This window comes from Cavia porcellus, unplaced genomic scaffold (genome assembly GCF_034190915.1).
Source record: "Cavia porcellus strain 051 isolate PalLab524CR breed Dunkin Hartley unplaced genomic scaffold, mCavPor4.1 scaffold_22, whole genome shotgun sequence".
NCBI classification, from domain to species: domain Eukaryota; kingdom Metazoa; phylum Chordata; class Mammalia; order Rodentia; family Caviidae; genus Cavia; species Cavia porcellus.
Window position 1 is genome coordinate 38,847,397 of NW_026947505.1, and position 22,165 is coordinate 38,869,561.

The 22,165-nt window shown below is 38.0% G+C and overlaps 1 long non-coding RNA gene across 4 annotated transcripts in view; it reads right to left on the bottom strand.

The window, feature by feature from the left end:
- Positions 1–1,469: 1,469 nt before the first annotated feature.
- The window catches only part of LOC111755787 (uncharacterized), a 174,829-nt gene continuing 154,133 nt past the window's right edge, over positions 1,470–22,165 (bottom strand). For all 4 annotated transcript variants that reach the window (XR_010041973.1, XR_010041971.1, XR_010041972.1 and 1 more), the window contains one exon: positions 1,470–1,874. This is a non-coding gene — a long non-coding RNA (uncharacterized LOC111755787). The remainder of the gene's footprint in view (positions 1,875–22,165) is intronic.

A 22,165-nucleotide genomic window follows, 5' to 3' on the forward strand; every position in this document is an offset into this window, starting at 1 on the left:
GCATGTGTGGATGCATGCATTTGTGTGATTTACAGGTGAGTATGTGGTGTGTGCATGAGTGTGTGAAAGAGCAGGAAGGGATACCAGAATCCAATCTCTGAGACACAGATGAATGGTAGACCTCACACTCAGCCAGAGTAAATTCCACTGCTCAAGGCCTCTACAAATATCCATGTTCTGATGGAGCCAATAAAAATTAATCAATGATAAAGACAATGTTGCAGTTATTGAACTATATGACAGTTGTGTATAAACTCCTATTTGGTGGCCACATACCCCAGGGCTTTCTGAGAATCTCCAGACTGAGAGTATACAGTCCAAATTCCTAAAGTCATCTTGGTAAGATTTACTACCCCCTACTGGCTCCTACCTAGCCAAACTCAACTATAACTCCCACAAATAGCTCCTCTCTCCAGCCAGGCACTAGAGACATACTAGTAATAGTAGAGATACTTAAGTGCCAAGCCTTTGACAGTGCCATCCACCATCTCCCTGGAAATGCCTTCTCCCTGCCTCCCACCTCCTTACATTGTACTTCTTTGAAATTCTGTTTAGTCCCACTGTGCTCCAGGAAGATCTTTTGCTATAGTTTATATTTTAAAAGTCCCCTGAAGGCCCCTGTATTGAAAATTTGATCTCCATCGGTGGTGCCAATGGAGGTGGAGCCTAATGAAAGGATACTGAGACTCCTTTCACAACTCTTCAATTTCTTAGCTATGAAGTGTACAGCGCCTCCTCTACACACTCCCACCATGACACATGTGTTCTGCACAGACTCCAAAGCAATTGGTCCATCCAAACACAGATTAAAATCTCCATAATTAGGAACCAAAGTAAGTCTTTTCTCCCATAGATTATCTCAGAAATTTTGATAGGCATTTTCTTTTTTTAATTTTTTTTTTGTCTTTTTCATTTTTTTATCAGTACCAGGGATCGAACTCACAACTGCACACTTGCAAGGCAGGTGCTTATGCCGCTGAGCTAAATCCCCAGCCCCGATAGGCATTTTCAAGATGATATGCACAAAGCAAGTTCCCGGCACTTAGTAACAGGTGATAATTGTTATTAATGTTATTCTGTTATCCTTATTTAAAAATGGTATTGCATACTATTGTCTTCTTCCTACCCATCTCCATTTCCCAAAGTCTGAAAGCTCCTGTCATCTAATTCTGCCTAATGTTTCCTGGAATTGCAGCTAAGTTGTTTATACCAGCACATGTGTCTTCCTAAACGCCTATGTTCTCCTAAGAAACAGAATCCTGCCCATATTCATCCCTTCCTCACATGTGCTAAGCAGAGCAGGTGCTCCAAAGATACCAGTTAAATTGTTTAGAGGAGTCAGGGAGAAAAGACTGAGTAAATAAATAATTTTAGAAAACCAGATTTTGCACATTTTATAGCAAGAGAATACTTAAAGGTAAATAAGAAAAATTTCTCATAGTAGAAGAGTGTACATAAAAAACACCATATGCAGAAAACACTGAGATTTATTTTCATGCAGCATCTTTTATTCAAAGCATTACAGACATTTGCTTGAAAGAGTCAGTTGTATCAAGGGCAGATGACTCAATGAAATGTTTCAGCCACATTTTATAATGGGGGCGAAGCTCTTCCGGTTGTCTCTTTGCCAGGCTGAGGGCCAGCAAATGAGTAGGAAGGAACCAGTGATGCGGAAAATTCACAGCATAAAACAAGCCTCAGAGTAGTTTAGCCAGACAACTTGATCAGTGCAGCAGTGAGGAACACTCCTTGTAACTTTGGGTCCCAGCAACTTGAAGTTGTGTGTGGTGTCATGTGAGACCAGGATGCCACCATGCCGAGGCCTGCAGTGCTCCCTGCATGAACACAGCCTTTCAGAGAACCTGGAAATGGAACTGATTTACCAGGCATAATAAAAAAACACAGTGAATTTTTTTAACATTGTAAATTAATTATAGTAAAGGATACATTGCTATTGACCTCTTTCAAAATACTCCCCCTCATTTTGAACTGACAACAACGTTCTTGCCACTTTCTGAAGCTGCTCTGAAATTCCTTTTCCCTTAATGCCTTTAGTTGCACAGTCAAGGCTATATGTGTCCTGAATTGATTCGAAACCCTTGCCTTTCATGGTCATCTTGACTTTGGGGAAGAGCCAGAAGTAGCATGGCACTAGATTACTAAAATAAGGTGGACAGGAGACTTTGCCTTTCTATTCAATGATTAGAAAGTAGCATCATTCACAGTATTCGTGTTACACCTTGTAAAGACACTCAGGTAAGATGACTTCTAGAGCTGCTTCAGTAATTTGGCAAGAACAATAAGTGTGTTCAAAGTGGGAGGATTTTTTTTTATTTTGATGAAGATTAGTGGTGATGTATTTTTACTGTAATAAATTTTTAAAAATTTAAACAAGACTGTATATTTTGATCACACTGTGTAAATAAATTAAGTGCTTTTCTGCAAGAAACCTGAGAGACAGCTCATCATGGATAAATCCCTAGACAGGCAGACTCCACACACATCACTACCCACAGTCATATTTAGTATGCTCATTTGGGACATGTTAAAGTCTCAAATATTTTTATCAATCTTATAAGAGAGAGATGGCCATTCCAATGTCAATTTCCCATCAATGATTACAGAAAAATATAGTAAGAGATCAGTTTTTAACTATCAATGTCCTCCCCAACCCCATCTTCTCAGAAGTATTAGTCATCTGAACTACCATAAGCAACAGCAGAGGATCAGCAAACTTTCCTGAATATTTGTATTCAGTAGAGTGAGATTTATGCATGAGATGCAAATTACTATGTGTTATTTACACATCGGAAGAAAAACAAATCTTGAATGTAAATATTTAGAGGGCATATTATTCTTAAATATGAAAATAACAAAAATTATCAGATCATTTACAACTCCCACTCTGTTAAAGAGACATTCAAATGAGTTTGTAAAAGAACCTTTGTCAGATTTACAGAAACTACAGCAAACAAAGCATCATTAAAAAACCACCTCTAAAAATCTTTTTAAAAATCTAGTTAGTTGAATGTGCAAGTGATCTTAGTATCAAACCTCATTACAAAGATTTTGTTCTTAATTAATCACTGAGCTTGCGACATTCACCAACTTATTTTCAAGCTTTCCATTGTTACTTTGGAATTGAACTCAATGGAACATTTACTATTTAGCTACCTTGATCTGATCCTTTTTATAGACATAATTTTTTAAAATAAAAATTGGTAAAAACTGAGACTTTATAGCTTTATTCTCTCTAATAGCTTATTTGAGAAATTATGCAAAAAACCAAACTTTCTCCTGGACAATATAGTTTTCACCCACAAATGATAAAATAATCACTCATCCTCGTCACTCACTATGTGTAGGTCTCTTTTGTAATGTTTTTCATATGCTATTTCATTTACTTCCCAGGACACCCATGATGAGTAGGTGCTATTATTGTGGTGGCTCTACAGAGGAAGAAACCAAGGCTTTAGAAGCTAACAGAATTTCTAAGATTGCACACCTGCAAGTGATGAAGCCAAGCTCTAATGCAAAACCCACACCTTGCTGAGAACAATACTGACAGTTAAGACTGAGGCATTGCATCCAAAGGCAACAGGAAAAGAAGATGTACTAAATGCCACTGCAGGGTACTTATGAAACATAAATGGCCTAGGACCATGATGAGCACTTTGTGTTTTATACGTTAAACACCTCTAATCTATAAACCCAAAATCAATAGACGATGTTTCAATATCTGAAACTTTTGGAATGCCAATATGATGACTCAGGAAAATTTTCCATGAGACCTCATGTGATCAGGTCACTGTCAAACAAAAGTGCACTAAAAATAGTGTATAAAATTACCAACAGTGGAGAACATTCCCTGTGGTAATTAGTGTAATGATTCCTCAAAAAACAAAGAATGAAGGTGCTATTCAATCCAGCTGTTTCCCTTTCTGAGTATTTTCCAGAAGAACTGAAAACATGTTCTGGCAATACCTGTGCATCCATGTTTATAGCAGCACAATTTGTAGTCACTAAATGTTGGAAACAACTCTAATGTCCATTAAAAGCAGAATGAATAAAAAAGATGTAGTATTTTTATACAGTGGAGTATTATTAAGCTATAAAGAAGGATACACTTGAGGCTTCCATAGGTAAATGCAACTTATGACCATACCCATAAGTGAAAGGAATCAGCCTTGCACGTGTAAACATCATATTGTCTCTCTAGTTAAAAAAAAAAGAACAAGGACATAAGTTCCAAAATGTCCAATAGATATTATGAAAATGAAAGAGAAAGAAAGTGCTCAAAATGAAAGAACTACTGGGATAGGGGAAAGGAGAAGAGAAACAAGGGAAAATATTATATACATGTATGTGTACATTTATACATGTGTAAGTATATATATGCCAAATAGATAACTGTACTAATAATCTCTATTAGTTCATCAAAAACAACAGTTTGTGTTTTCATTGTTTGATTTTTTTCATGCCTAAATCTTGTAATCTGAACAACTATTTTGAGGATAACAATATGTAATATATTAACTAGTGTTAATTTCCTATTATTTTGTTTTGAAATTCTGCATCATTTTTATTCTTTTTCATTTTGTACTTTAAAATAAAAAAAAATTAACATGACTGGGCACAAAAGTTATACAGTTATAAAATATGAGTGTATTTCATGGTTAGATTTGAGTCCTATCTCCAATATATTCCACTATGTATGCAAATATCCCAAAATCTGAAAGAATCAGAACTCTGAATCACTTCTGGTCTGAGTGCTTTTGGATATAGCATTATTTCATTAGAGTCCCAATTTACTAGGAAGGCTGAGCTAATTTAGTAGGTCAGTATTTGGTAGAGTAGTCTTCTACTTCAAGCCCATGTTTTAACCATGATTCTTCTCCAAATTGTGTTCTTTGGGTTTAAGGTAAGCAGATTCAATTTATCAATAAGATACCAGTAAGCAAAAATATGAATTAATTCACATTCACTCACACACACACACACACACACACACACACACACACACACATACATAAATGCACACACACAAAAAAATACTGCGAATAAGGCTATTTTACTTGCACAGGTAGAACTCCTTTCCAAAGGCATTTTTTGGCAATTTCCTTTAAAACAATTTTGTCTAAGGTATAATTGACCACCAGCAAACAAATATATGTAATGTTCATACTTTGGTAAGTTTTGACTTATGTGTAAACCCATGAAACCACACCACAATCAAAAGAGAGAATTGCTCTGGGCCTGAGCAAGTTTCTCTGGAGTGTGACCTATGTGTTTGCACAGGATCCCATTGTTGGTATCCTGAAATGCTTAATAATTTTTGGACAAGAGATGCTGCATTCCCATTTTGCACTGGGTCTCACAAATTATGCAGCTTATCTTCATGACTTCATTTTTATTTTGGTGAAATAATCTAAAATGTACCCTTCGTACCATTTTTAGGTATACAGTCCAATTGTATTAAGTAATTTATGGTCTTATTGTGTTATGTACATATAGTACCTTTCATTCACATTAAGTATATTTACATTATTGTAAAACCATCACCATCATCCACTCACACAACAGTTTCATCTTCCCAAACTGAAATTTTATACCCATTATGCCATAAACCCTCTTGCTTCCTTTCCCAAGTCTTAGTAGCCACATTCCATTCTCCATAAGTTTGATTTTTATGCACTTCACAGACACAGACTCATCCTGCTATACTCTGAATGTATGTATTCTTCTCAAAATTCTTATGTTGAAGCATAATCTCAAGGAAATAGTATTGAGAAATTGGACTCAGGGTGAAAAATAGGCCATTAGGGCTGCACCCTTGTTAATAGGATTAATGGACTTGGTAATTATTAATGAAATAATGCTATATCTAAAAGGTGGTTCACGGATAGAGAATCCAAGAGACTGTGTTAACTCTTCTTCTACATGAAGATTTGGCAAGAAGAAGCCATCTTTGAAGCAAAGATGGCCATGCTGGGACACTAGATTTGCTGATACCTTGATATCAGGACTGTAGGCAATTAGTTTCTCTTGTTTATAAATGATCTAGTCTACATTTTGTTACAGTACACTTTGTCATATTTATTTGTCTTTTGTGATGACTTTCCTTTACTGAGAATAATATATGAGAAATACTTCAAAAGAAACAACTGGGATCTTATCTTATTAAAAAGAGACTTTTTATTTAAAAAAGAAAGCAAACAGAAAAAAGGGTAGAAATGATACAGAATTTTTAAAAAATAACATTAAGGAAAAATGACATTAATAAATCATCACTAGTTGATATATTACATATTGCTATCGCAGAAGTACTCAAGTTACAAAATCAAAGCATAAAAATTAATAGACAATTGAACAATGATAGCAAAAACTATTCTGTTTGATGAACTACCAAAAGCTTAGTAGTATGGTTATCTATCTTGTATACTTAAACATAGATTCAGTTATATGTGTATATCTACATGTTGTTGTTTCCTTTCTAGCACTTTCTTTCCCTTTAAAAGAAATTACCAACAGAGTGAAAAGGAAACCCAGAGACTAAAAATATTTAGTCAACTTCCCTCACAAAAGGGACTTCTATCTAGGACATATAAAGAACAGAAAAAAATCAGACCCTTCAAATTAAAAAACCCAATTAAAAAATAAGACATCTGAGATGAATATGTACATATCAGATGAAGAAATACAAACAGCATATAAATATGTGAAAAAGTGTTCAACATCACTGGTCATTTGATAGATGCAAATTTAAACCATACTGATATTTCATCTCACTCCAGAAAGAATGGGTAACATCAAGAAATCAACCAATATCAAATGCTGGAGCAGCTGTGGGAAAAACAGAGCACTTCTGCACTGTCGGAAATGTAGACTGGTGCAATCACTGTGGAAATTAGTGGGGATACTCCTCAAAAAACTAGGATTGGAAGTCCCATTAGACCCAGATATTCCTCTGTAGGTATCGTTTAACAAGAATTAAAACATTATACTATAATGATATATGTGTACCCATGTTTATAGAAGCACAATTTGCAGCTAAATCTTGGAAATAACTCAGATGCCCATCAGCTGAGGAATGCATTAAAAATGCAGTATTTTTATACAATGGAGGATTACTCAGTCATAAGGAAGGATAAACTTGAGGCTTTTATAGGTAAATGGATGCAACTTGAGACCATAAGTGAAATAAATCAAGTGTTAGGTCATGAGTTGGATTCCCAGTACCACCAAAAAAAAAAAAAAAAAACAAAACTTAATTACCAAATTCTCATATGAATTGCAATGCATTTTAAAAATTAGAGCATTTTGGATTTCATGGATTTGTACTCATATTATCAGCAAAAAGAACAATTTTATCTGTTTTTTCCATGTATTTTTATCACTATTTTCTTTTCTTCAAAAATTTCAAATAGTAATAGGAGTAGTAAATGTCTCTAGTCTTGCTCACAATTATCATGGAATTAAGTTTAGCTTGCTATCATTTAGAATAATGTCTTCTTCTTTATAAATTATTTCAATGTAAACTATTTTCTTTTAATTTTGATGGGTTTAGATACATTACAAGAAGATCTGCTAAATGTTAATAATTTATTTATGATTTGTTGACATGATCATATTTATTGCTATTTATTTACATCAATGTGGAAAATTGGGTTGACGTAACAATGAATCATTTCACATTTCTGAAACAGCCTATTTAAAAATTTTAATTTAGAGGACACATGAATATCAGTTGCTAATTTTTAATTTAAAATTTTTGTATCTATCCTTGTAGTAAGGTTAATTCTACGTTTTTTGCTACTCTACCAGGTTTTGATGTTTAAGTAATTCACAATGAAATTAAAAGTTTCTTGCTGTGGTCTCTAGCCCTGCTCAGTCCTCGGTTCCCTCCACATCCTGGTGGCTGTGGCTCTGAGGGTGGTTGTGGTACTAGGGGAGCCTGCCCTTGAATGATTCTAGAGTTGTTGTGCACCTCAGCCTCCACAGGCATCCACAGTCTCACTCTGACGCGTAGAGATGGACTCATTCTCAGACAATATACAATTATAAATGAGATGAAAGTGACTTTGATGCCATGCTACTGAAATTTGCTGTAAGGATGATAGAGTTCCATGCAGAAGAGAGGGGCCCCTGCTGGATACACTGACTCTGAAACAGTTCAGAACAGAGGAATTGAGTGAGCCTCTCCCTTCTCTTCATTCAGCTAAGCACACAGCTCTACCCTGGTGATTACCCCTGTGTAGGCTTAAGAGATCGTATGCCTGAGACAGCAGGTCGTTTGTTCCAGCACCACTGAGAGACTGGAATGAGAGGCACCTAGAGTTAGAAGTGTCTGTCCACAACGGGAAGCACCTGGAATTAGAGGTTTCTAACCCTTTAAATCCTGGAAGGCTGAGTTGTGTTAGAGCTCATTGAGGTTCTCTCTTCTGCTTCCTTTTTCCTTTTAACCTTGTACCTGTTCCTGCTGTTGCTGCTGTGCAGTGATCTTCAATAAATGTTACTACAATATACATGCTTGACAAGTCTTTCCTTGATGTGCACGAGAACCTGGACTGAGGGCCACTCAAACCCAGCAGCCTACCACAGTGAAGGTTATCAGACACAAGGACTATTTTTGGCCGATTCAACTGTAACAAACCTGTGTTCAGAAGGAGATCAGGGAATATTAGAACTTAGCCTGATGACTCTGTGAGACATATCTCTGTTTTATAGATTAAGAGGATATGGAGAAAGATTGTTTTAAAGTTGTCAGGGCTGACTGTATTCCATTGTCTCGAGTAGTTGGCTCTTGTGAAAACATAACAAAAGCTGATGAAAGTCTTTTCATCAGACACACTCAAGTATACTCACAAATCCATTGCCCAGTTAGTAGGAAGCATTTCAGGAATCAAGCAAATTCCCAAGTGCTTTTAGCACCTAGGAGGTGAGACTATGCTGATGAGCTTTTCCAGGGCCACCGTGCCACCTCTGATCAGCCTTGACTCTGGTAGGCTACTGGGTTTGAGTGGCTCACAGTGCTGCTGCAGCAAAGCAAACACACCAGATTGTTCCCCTCTTTACAAAAGAACTTTTTTCCTGTGCACCAGAATACAGAAGGCAAATACTGTCCCATGTCCCTAGCCAGTGAGGAGCCCTGAGATACACAAGTCGTGAGAATTTGCTGTCCAGGAAAGTGTTTGGAGAGGTACCACAAATAAACAAATTCCATGATTACATAGAAGAGAAAATTCTAACAAAACCTGCAAAGGAAGTAAGAGGATAAGGGAATGGATCACGGCCCATGAAATGGATGTAGCAGTTTTTATACTCTTAAGAGAATTACTTGTGAAGATTGATTATATAAGACTGTAATTGGTTAAAAGTGTCAAAATGGTTCATATTTTACAATATTTACTAGCCAGTCAATTTCTTCAAACATCATAAAGCCCCTTTTGGCACTAAAGAGGAGAAAGAGCTGGACATTACTTTGCTCTTGTGCCTTCATCCCAGGGAAACTGTGACCAGGCAATCAGTGTGTAGAAGTTTGCACAGCTCTCTGTTTCCTTGAGAGGACCATCAAAGTGAGGTGAGGAGAGGAGGTCACCATCTTTGATCTCAGAAAATTACCAATCGTTCAGAGCATGGAATTCTAGGGGGTACCTTCTTAGTAACTGGGCTGAGTTTTGCCCTGTGAAACAAGAACATCCCAGACCCGATGAAGCCAGGATGGTGGCTCCAATCAGGTCCCAGGAGCTGCAGGAGGGTGTTCCAAAGCTGCCCAGTGCTGCTTCAAAGAATGTGGATTCACTTTGACAGGATCTGCTGTAACTGAATTCCAAATAACCTTACATACGTTTAATGTAACAGGCTGTAGAAGAAACACTTTCTAAATGGATTACTGTTCCTTAAGCACAAGGTGAACTGGTTTGCTTCAGTATTTTTAATTAAAAATAGCATTCGTTGTTTTTCATTACTATAACAATGCATGTTTGAGAGAATAAAAATAAGCCAATTTTTTAAAACATAAAATCCTTTATTTTGCTGTGCAGAGGTTGCTCCTGTAAACACTATATTTATTGCCAGACTGCTCTCTGCCTAGATAAACTGTGATATTTTTTCACAAAAAACAAGTCACATTTGTCACATTTATTTGTCACTTTAACAATACATCCCAAATTAATTGCGATATTGTAAAAATTTCTTCTAGTATATCATCTTAATAATTTATCTTGCTATTCTTCTCTGACAATTGAATTCATTTCATTCTTTTTTATTACAAGCTCAAGTTTCAGTTTTAATTTCAATAAGCAACTGGCAATTCTTACAAATACCTTCTTGGTTTTATATTTTTGATACTTTTGTTGATAACTACTTAGGCAGTAGGAATCTAGCAGAGAACAAAGTCCATTATATCCATCTTAAGGAAAAGAAGGCTGAAAGGAAGAAAGTGTCATGCAAACATTTAAAAAGCCAACTCCACACTAAAGATAAAATTGTAATTGCTAACAAATGCCTCAGAGAAGAGCAAACAATCGGAGAGAACAAAAATAGTTGACTGTAATCCTCAAAGAAGCAGTTGAGCCCAGGAGGAAAAGCAGGGCACCCACATAGAACTGAGCACTGGAGGACAGACAGGACTTGGGACAGATGAGAGGACAGAGGAAGTTGACTATGGGCAGGAGAGCTGAGCAATGGAGAGGCCCCCAAATAGCTTTACATAAGACAATGAGCAACAGAGTTGGGACTTGAAACATTACTTTGGTATCCATGAGGAGAAGGGCAGAAGTGACATGGCAGTTTCTGGGTCGCCACAGTGGTCTGCAAGATGGCAGTGCTGTGATCTTTATGAAACATTCAATTGCCCCTGAAAAGTCATCTGTGCTTCTACTGTTTTAAAATAATTTGTTAATACAATTGTACTGCCTTATCTATAAAGGATATGGTCCAAAATCCCAGTGCATACCTGAAGCTTTGAAGTCTACATGTATTATGAATTTCCTACATCCACTGTAGCGTGGCTACATAGTATTCAGTCTATTTGTCCTTCCATGATTTATGGAAGGCTCTTTTGTCTTAATACTCTTACTTTAGAGACTTTCCTAAGTAAAATAATTGTGACTCGAGCACAAGCACTGTGATACCTTGGCTGTGGATTTGATAATCAAGATTAATGTACTGGTAGTATATACAGAGTAGATACACTGAATGAAGGAAGATTAATATCCAAGGAAGGAAAAAACAGAATGGCAGTAAGCTCTAACACACTACTCAGAACCAAATCTTATTCAAAATTCATTAATTATTTACTTTTTAAATTTCCCATGTAGAACAAAACTGCAGGTAAGAGAGAATCCTGTATGTCTTCTTATAGCATTCTAGAGTTTGGGGGTGCCTGTGTTTATATATAAGCTACTTATTAATTTTATAATGAAATGAGATCATATATATTATATATATATTATGTAAGATATTTTTCTTGCTTACAGTATCATTACCAGTTTTCCATTTTGATACATACAAAAGTAGTTAATGTAGACATTTTCAAGTTGTTAAATTTAATAATTTAGTTAATGTATAGTAATAAAAAATATAGACATAAAATTTGACTAGACAAGTGGGGATGTTTAGTGTGAAAATTTTCTCTTTTGTAAGGAGACTACAGCAGTATGCAATGCAAAATGTGTATTTACCCTTAATTCACACACACAGTGCAAGGAATTATCAGAGTCAACATACCTGCTCATCGCTACCTAGATCAAGAAATAGTGTTACCACTTCCTAGAACCTCTCTCTGCCCTATCCATCCCACCAGTAATAACTATTCTTCTGACTTCTAATACTTTGCACCATTTGTGATTGCTTTTGAACTTTATGAAATCACTCAGTGGTTTTCATTATAGGATATGCATTCTTTAGCTTAGCTTCTCATGCCAAATTTTACGATTTTGAGACACATCTGTTATTTCATATAGCTATATTTTGTTCATTTAAATTGAAGTACATATTCCATTGTATAAATGAATCTTTTTGTATGTCAATGATAATTTTCTTAACAGAAGAACTGAATTTGATAGATCAAAATTCAAATTGCAGGAGAATGATATTTCCAACCATACTCAGAAAAGATTAACTTACTTTTCCACCAAAATGCATGAAGATGTTAATTATTATCTGTGGCCTTTGGTAAGAGTGAACTTTTTTTTTGATCTTTGCCAATATGAAAGTTATGTAAATCATACTTTCTATATATTTTTTTAAAAACATGCATGGCTAGTTCAAATACATGAAACGTAGAACTGCTTTGTAGCCTCTTTCTCTTAAAAATCCATCATTAGCCATAAGGAACCACTCAGAGCCTTCAAAGCTCAGAGGTTTCTAAGGATAGTTGAGGACATGGCCTTGTTTGTCTAATGCAGGTGCACAGTGCAATACAGTTATGTAACCACTTAGCACAAGTAAACATGCATGTGCTGGTTATGGCACTATGTAAGAATGTGAATATGAGATAACAACTTGTATAAGAATTATACAAAAGAGACGCAGGAGGTCTTGCACTCCTCTGTCCTGCTCTGCTATGTGCTGCCTGCTGCTTTTGCTGATGTCTTGCACATGTGCTTTCTTTAACCTTGAGACCTCACTCTCAAAAATCTCCCTTGGGTCCCCTTCAGCTGGCCGACATTAGCATTTTCATTTGTGTTTAAATGATGGCTCGCCATCATTTGTGGTTAATGTATTAAACCTATAATACGAACATGTCAAAACATACTTTCTGAGACTTCACTGCATGAAAGGTAGTTTTAACTTTTTAAAAATGAATCTATTATGTCAAAATGCTCATTAATCTTCAGAGAATTATTTTGAACTAGGATTTATTATTATATATTTTTTTAAATCAAGGAAGCTGACACACAAGAATGCTGCATAATAATTTGCCTAAAATTAACAAATTAGTGAGCGCTGGACCCAAAAATTGTACCTAGATAGGTCTAGTTCCAGCAGCCATGATTTTAATACCATCAAAATACCAGTCTCTTCACTAGAATAATTTCCTCTCCTTCAGACAATAGATGTATTTAATCTAACTGTACTTTCACAGCCTCTTATAGACTGTAATTGCCCTAGAAATGCAACTTCATTTGCATAATTGAAATACAATAAATGGAAAAAACAAAAGCTAATCATTGCTTGATTTGAGCATGTAGTATTTTTGTTTCTTACAAGATTCACCCTGATTATTTGCTGTTCCTGTAGACACACTCAAGAAATCACATTAATTTTATTTCTGAAGTTTTATACCTCTATGGGTCCAAAGAACAGAAATTCTGATATTTTTCTAGATCTCAATATCTACCTGGATCAAACTTTTGGAATAAATTTCTGACTCAGATACTGAGAGTCAGCAATTTTACTAGCAAATAGTGTCTTTGGTTTTGCTGCTGCTCCTGCTAAAAATAAAATGGATGGAGTTACCATATAAAGTGGGAGAGTTCATGCATTGGGTCCACACAATTTGAGAATCACATGTTGATAGTTTTTCCAGAATTACTAATCACTTAATTCCTCAACGCATTGACAAGTGGTAATAGACAAATGATAATGAAAGAGATTAATTAGCTTATTAGGTTTATTGAAAATTCCAGATGTATGAAAAAATGTCTGCGGAAAGCACCAACAGAATTAAACTGTTACTATAGGCTAGAAACAGTGTGGTCAGCCAAGCTCTTTCAACACAGTAGTCACCCAAATTACTGTTTTTAAGAGCCAGTGCCTTTCCCTGCTAAGCCCAATAGCTGTCATATGATTAATGTGCTAGTGTCTTATTAACCGGTCTGGTACAGAAGCTGTCCAACTCCCAGCCACCCTTTCTGCAGAGACCTTTTTGTAAAAACGTAGCTGAAATCACACTGTTCTGACTGCAGGCTACAGCACCTACCACCAAAACATCATAAAGAGCAAAGAATTACTGTTTCCAGTAATCCAGGCCATAAATCAACCCGTTCTGAGGATGGGAGGAAAAAATCACAGGCACTTCCTGCATTCATATTCAAAAGCCTGTCCGTGGAACAGCATATTCTGGGATGTGTCAGTAGTCCTGCATGTGCTGTGTGTGTGCATGTGTGTGTGTGTGTGTGTGTGTGTGTGTGTGTGTGTGTGTGTAGCAAGAAGAGCGACAGGGAAAAAGAAAACAAAAGAAATCTCAGCCCCAGTTGAATACTTCCAAACCCTTTGATCTTATCATGACCTCCCTGGCTGTAACAATGTTTTAAGACTGTTAAAAAATGCCACCTTATCTCCTTGCTGGTTTCTCCCACTGCTGGACTTATCTGGGCCCAACTGTTTGAGAAAAATGCAGCATGGCATGACCTTGATTTTTTAGCACCTGACCTTAATATCTAATCAGTTGCATGTCTCAGTGAAGCTATCCAGAGATGTCACATAGGCCCCCTGGCATCTAGCCATTCAAAAGATGTTTACTTCATTCACCATTTCAAGATGTCTTCCAGTAACAATACTCAGCAACCTCACCCTTCCTATCTGGGCTCAGGGTCCTCCAAGGGCTGGCGTGCATTTTAAAACCCAGATGCCCTTTCAGTTGAAAATAATCTGAATGCCTTTGGGTCAGTGATAAAAATTTATCTGAGTTCATATTTAAGACTCATGAAGAGAATCTTCAGTTTGGATCTAGAAAAGCATTAACCACTCTTCCCCTCCAGTAACATCAAGTTTTAAGGCCATTTAAAAAGAGGTGGAGGATACACAAATACACACAACACACACAGACCTAAAAGTGTTAATTATAAAAATATCCATTTACAAAGGACCTCAGGTTGAAGGTAAGCCTTAAAATTGAGGAATAATATTTAAAAAGTCAGAATTATTAAAGTGTTATTATATTAACAGCGACAGAAAGAAAGTTGAATTTCTTTTTCCTCTTGTTGACTTTGAATCAAATGTACTTCATTGACAAAGCGATAGACATGTTTGCTAGCCAGAGACTGGAGCCTGAAGTTAGGCTGAGTTTCTTTTTGGTCTGACCCTGTCAGTAGGAATGAATATCTGACCATCTCAATTTTGCTGAGCATCAAATCTTAACCCAGAGCAAGACACTGCCTGTTTATCTTCTTTTCTCATTGCAAGTCTTTTTTCTTCCTTTTCCCTTTCACAGTTGGGACCCAGGGAGGTTAGCACCATTCCCTTCATGGTCTTATAACTACAGTTCCTTTGGAGGGTGTGAGCTAGTCCTTTCCTTATACCCTCTCTCATCTCATACTAGGTAGCATTCCTAGGTATCCACAAGAGAGGAACAGACAAACGTGCATCAGAGCAACAAGGACCTTACTGAGGACCCCAGGGTATAATCCTATGGGGAGTCTCTGACACCTTGCCTCCCTGTGTGGAGAACCTCATCAGCAGAGAGGCCTGAGGCACCTGAGACCTGAGACCTGTATGGCAGAGAACCCTAGGACTCCACATAAAGCTGCTTTTATGACTGCAGGCCCACTGTACTCAGGGTGAGCTCTACACCACAAAAGTGCCCATAAGTGTGGCTTAGTCTATTATGGTTCAGGCTCCACTAGTATATAGATAGCGCTGAAACCATTAGCAAGTTTCCACCGGCCTGAACCTGGTGTCCCTGCATAGTTCACATTTCAGGATCCACAGGAGTGACCTTCAGAGCCTTGCCAAGACTAGCCTGAAGAGCAGCTTCCTTTCATTCTTAGCTTTAATGAAAGAAAAGTCATTGTACCTATGTGTATGGCAACATGGGCTGTGTTGACACAGAACATAGTATGTATGATTAAATCAAGCTAATAAGTACGTCAATCACCTCACTCAGTATTTTTGTGGCAAGACATTTGAATTTTGCTCTTAGTGGTTTTGAAATAGACAGCATGTTGTTATTAATTATCATCATGGTGCTAGGCAAAAGATCTCGAAACTCTGCTGAAATCAGGGGGAGAAGGAAGAGCAGGGCTTTGGGATTGCGGCAGTGTCTTAGATCTTTTCACAAATGGATGTCACCTGCCACTCTCCAGTTCTCATTCTTTTGCTCAGTGTCAGATTTCCCACCCACCTTCTCCTGCAGGGTGCTAGAGCGTTTACACATGCTCTAACTGAAATTTTCTTCCTAAGCTGTATTGTCCTTCTGGGTATCTCTTTCAAGACTTCCCTTTCACATTCCCTCGCACAAGGCTGCCCTTCATGAGGACATGTGGCCTGAGGTAGATGCCAGGGTGGACTGGGTACACCAGACATTTTTTTAGGGAAGAACAGTAATGTAATTTGAGGGTGATCAGCACAAATCCGCCAGCATACCATAGAATCCACACATCTGAGGAAGGAAAGGGCAGCTGTCTCAACTTCTCTTCGCTGAAACAAAATACTTGATGCTGAAAGTTAAAGGAGGAAAGGTTTATTTCAGCTTACAGTTTATAGTGATTTGTCTGTAGTCACCATAGTTCTAAAGCAGGGTGACGTGGCAGGAAACATCACAGAGAAGTAGTCCATGGAAAGCAAGCAGGAGGCAGCAGAAGCAGGAGCAAGGCTTCTTTCTCTCCCTTTCTACTTTCTACTTTAGATAGATGGCACTCACCCAGGGAGGAGCATCTTTCATCCCAGCATCCTTAATCTCACCCTAAATCCACCTCTGACACTCCATTTCTGAGTATATGACGCTCTGGGCAATATTTAGATACAAGCCATAATAACCTCTCAAGCTCTTGGTTGCTCACATCCCATCCTGAGGAAGCCAGTGAGCAAATCAAACTAAACAAAGTTGCATGAGAGAGAGGTAGAGCTGTTTCCATTCCAGAAGGCACAATCCAGGCAGAGATAAGACATTCAGGAGAATGGCCAGCAGCCCTGCTTAGTGACACACAGTTTAGTGGGTCCTTGGCACATTCTTTCTGAGGAATGGGATACACAATTGAACGTGTCAGTAAAGGGGAAAAACTGTCAGAATGTCTGTCAAACATCATAGTACAAGGAGTAATCAGATAGCATGGTGAATATTTAAGTAAAAATTGTATTATAGAAAAATATACATTGCTATTAATTTCCTAAAAGTACCCTCACTCTGAACACACTCATTCCCTTGTTATTGGCACTTTCTGAAGAGGTTTTCTTTTCATAAGTGACTTGAGTTGTGCTGTGATGGCTGCCTTAATGTCCTGAATCAATTCAAAATATTTACCTTTTATGGTCACTTTGACTTTGGGCAACAGCCAGATATTACACGGTACCTTATCTTGTGAGTCAGGTGGATGAGGGCACATTGTGACATTTTTATGAGTCTACTTTTCCATTAGATGACAGTACCAGCAGCATTCGCTGCATTTTTTATCTTACTTGGTAAAGATGCTGATGAAAGAGGACTTCCAAAATTGCTTATATGATGGAATAAATGTGTTCAAGGTAAAAGGAAGTATTTTGAAGGGGGTTCATGGCAATGTATTTTTTTACTGTGACAGATTTTTTTATTTAAATACACCATATTTTTGGTAAACGCTTGTACAAACATCAAATTTGAGGAAAAAAGCTGCTGGAGCCAATGGGAATGAATAAAGCTGTTCCTCCCACAAAAGCTGGCTTCAACTGCATGGAAATCACCTGTTATGCATCCTGAAGCCATGATGAATGTGTCCAAATATGAACATCAAATCCTGGAGAAGCATATTTGCCAGTGCCATGTAAACTGCTCCAGGGAGTAAACTATCCTGCTGTGATTTTATATTAATCTCTGGCTCCTGGCTGGCCACGGGATGTCACATTCACTATAATTAGATTCAGAAAATGTGTGCAAGAAGGACAAAATTTTGTCATTAAGGTAACCTATCATATGCCTGACCATGTCTTTCAAAAACTGTACCAAAATGCACCCATCCTGGGTACCCAACACTGCCCTTCAAGACAGGTGGGTAACAAGCAGAGTCTTCAGAACTGTCTTTACATTTGCATTTTGTCACAAGTGGGGAGATGTGAAGAATTCATGGGGGAAGGGCAGATTTAGTCAAACCAACAAGTGGCACAGGGTTCTGGAAGCTGCTTTGGCCAAGATGAGTTAGAACAAAGCCTTCCAGCAGATTTTACTCGGGACTGATTTTCATACCAAATCTATTTTGGTATCTTTTTTGATATCTATTTTGAATAGCAAGAAAAGGGATTGAATCAGGTAATGGAACATCTAAGCCAAGCTGTCCAAGGCAACCCCAGAGTCCTGAGCTCTGCCTCCCTAAGGCCTGTGTCATCATCTCTCAGTCATCAACGTGGAGCACTGGATTCGAGTCCCAGATGGTACTCTCATAAATCAAGGGATCCAACTCCCCGTCATAGGTTATTAGAGTCATGGCACCCAGGTGGTATGGCCCTCCCTTCACCCTACTGGTCACTTTCCTCTAACCACTTAACTCTGCTATTGACCAGGGGCTTACTTTGGCCAATGAGTAAGTAACACAACTTGGAACTGGAAAGCACCAGTCCAAGGAGATGTATATATCCAGCTTGTCGTGTCACCTCCTTGTCACTATGTTACACATCAGGACAACTTCATACATGATATGGGACAAGGTTTGTTTATCTTTATTGCCTATCCAAGCTCTCCTCACATGCACAAATCCTTTCTAGCCAGACTTCAAGTTGTACATCAGCTGAACCTCATCTAGAAGGGCCACTTCCTGGACCTCAGACTCATGGGCTCATGGGTTCAAAATTCAACAGTGGCTATTTTAGCTACTAAACTTCGGGGAGATTGTTACACCACACTTGCCAACAGACATATTTTAAATCTCAGTTGACTCTTCCATCTCCAGGATGGAGACACCAGAAGCACTTCCCTGGGAGGAGTTGCATGATTAAGAGAGGTAATGATTTGAGTACTGACAGTAGCAGACCTCACCCACTGCTTTGTCAATAATGGCCAATTCATCCATCATAGTTTCAACTCAAATGACATGAACACTTTTTCTGAATTTCTAAGTTTTAAAAACAGCTGGCCCATAAGAAATGCAAGCTGTAACATTTAAGAAAAGTTGTCCTAGCTAATAAAAATAGTGCAAAAAGAAATTGTCACATCATTTCTTCTATCATTTCATGTCCAGTGACAGCAAAATGACAAATGAACACTCTAGACACCCTATATTCAACCCTGAGAATCAGCTGTAAAAAGTTTGACCTCATGGGGTGGGATGGTCCTCCGGACAAACATGTATTCTGCAGACACACAGAAAAGAAACTCACTACCGGTTCCCACATATAACCCATATCCCAGCCCTGAGCAACTTGGGAAATCCATATCCCAATTTCTGACTGATGGTGTCCAGAGAGACTGCACAGAAGGGGTGGAAGGATAACCACAGAAAACAAGAGTAACCTGGCCAAGTAGTGAGCCATGCTGAAGGGGCACAAGACAGTATGTGCAGTACTTACATCTCTACAAACATTGAAGACAGAAAAAGACCACTTTCTAAAAAATGTATCACAGTTGAAGGATTAACACCAAGCTCTCAGATAGTCCCGCTCTTCTCTCCAAGCATGTCCTAGGAGCCCTAGCCCCAACTCTTCTTCCTATCCCTGAGCACAAACCAAGCACTGTGGAGAGAATGGGAACAAGGAGCAGGGTAGAAAATGAAGCCAGCACCATTTAAGGTGCTGCTTCGGGCCTCAGCAATTCCAGGCTGAGGAATTTTCATGAGGAAGGTGCCATGGTCCAGATTTTAGACAAGGAAGCAGTGGCAACCATGAGCCAGATTTTGAACTCAGCCTTTTTGAGGCTCAACCCAGAATTCTCCCAGCTTCTTCTTGCTAGTGAGAAAAAAGAAATGGAAGGTGCCATAATTAAGTGGTGGGAGAAACAGTAGTAAGCCCAGGAGTGCCTGCTGAAGCAGCCTTTTGTATTTGTAGGAATAAAAGCAGATGTATAGATTCAAAGTAGAGCATTTGGACCCACCCACCCCCCAAAATATCAGCTTCTGGCATTTGCCAGACTTCATCGAACAAGAGCCTCAAATGGAACACAGAACGGGCTTGAGGGTTGAGGGATTATCCTCTTGATATTAAAAGAAGCTATGAAATTCTCCCTTGTAAGGATTATTATAAAAGCCATTGGTAAGGTCTGTTATTTTAAAGAAAAAATTGGCTTTAACCTATTCTTCAGGCTGTAGGGCTAAATCTTTTGAGCGGATGACTGGAACTTCTGTCGGAATGACATTTTTATTCATTCAGGAAGCATTTATTAAACACTCGCTAAGAACACTGTACAATGTGGAGAGAGCCAGAGAAAGATGCCAAGTGCCCTGGGAGCACTTTCCAGCCTGGGGAGGCTCCAGGATGTGACCATGGGAGGTCAAGCATTAGGAGTGGGTACTCACTCAGGTAAGGAGGCCTCAGGTGCCAGGAGGGAACCTGACTGATCAGATGTGGTCTGGCCACTGAGAATCTCAAGTCGTAGATGCAAAAAAATTACCAGTACAAGGACTGAACCCAAGACATTTACAGAACTACATCCTTTGCTGCCCTCTACTTTTAAGATACAGTTTTATCAAGTTTCCTAGGCTGGGTTCAAACTTGCAATTCTCCTGTTTCAGCTGCTAGGGTGCTAGAAATTCAGGCATGTACTAGCATGCTCAATAAGCAGTCGATATTTAAGAAAGATCCCTTGAGGAACCTCTAGAGGTATCAATATAATTTTCCAAAGTATCTGCTAAGGCAATACATGAATCAATCATGTTAAAGTAAAGGGAACCGACTTCGTTATCCACTATAACACTAATAGTAATAGGCCTCATCTCACGGCTTGTCCCCCCAAAGCTTTCTATGGTCATGGGTGGGGCTTTTCAAAGATGGCTGGACCTACGGAGTATGACGATGGGATCATTGATTCACAGTACAATGCTAAGATTAAAAGACAAAAAAGGGCTGCTATTGACAGATTTGTCACTTGTAGCTTGCTACCTTGCTGCCTTCCAGCCTTCTGCCCCCTGTGAACTATTTCTCACCTGTGATGCCTCTCTACCAAGCCACCCTGCCTAGAGCCAACCAACTATGAGCTTAAACTTCTAAAACTTGTGAGCCAAATAAACCTAACCTCATTTAACTCTGGGCATCAGATATTTTTGTCTCAGCAATGAGAAAAGTAACTAAGACAGTGCCATTAAAAACATCTGCTGCTGGGGCTGAGGATTTAGTATAAGCGCCTGCCTTGTAAGCATGCAGTCGTGAGTTCGATCCCTGGTACCAATAAAAACGAAAAAGACAAAAAAAAAAAAAAAAACCTTCTGCTGCTTTTATAAAAAGGGCTTAATCTCAGAAGAGCTATATAAGGCCTATTCAATATCCCTGGATAGAATATTTCTTCTAAGATGCAAATGATTCTTAAGCCTTATTTTTAAAAATTACAAGTTGTTTAAACAAAGCATAAACATAGAGAAATGATCTTTATAAAAATAGATGAACTTAGATCTAAACAAAGTTATTAATTAGATTAACACAAAAATAATGAAGACTTGAGTGAATAATAATAAAATATTTACTGAAAGTAAAGAGGTCCATGTTCAAACAATTTAGGGAAAACTCATTTGAAATATTGTTTGCATTTAAAGGCCCTGAAAAGTTTAGCAACAAAGAATCTTGTAAATTATATCTAACTCACCACTTCCACATTTCACTGATAGTATGTCTGTTTTTTCCTAGTTAATATATTGCACATTGTTATCTTAGAAGTGTTGCTCAAGTTACAAAATCAAAGCTTAAAAATGGACAATCAAACTATTCTTGTTGATGAACCAACAGAGAGTCAGTAGTATGTTTACCTATCTTGCACACTTATACACATCTGTTATCAATCTAAAGAACAGTTTCTCAGGAAGTATTAATTTGAGGAACAATGGTTAAAATGGGTAGAGTGCTTCTCTTCCTTATTCAAACTCAGAAAGAAACGAAGTGCTATTGAAAAAATAATTTGAGAGTATACTGACATGTGCTGTCCATCAAGATCACACTATCCACTTTTTACAGGATTGCAGTTTTCTGCCTTCTGATCTAAGCCTTCTGTGACCTTCAGAAACCAGTGGAAAGCTGGGTCTCCAGAACCTCCAGCAGGGGGCTCTGTACCCTAGCACAGACTGTGACAGGCTTGAAGGAGGTTCAAGGTCAAAATGGCTCAACAAATAAGGAG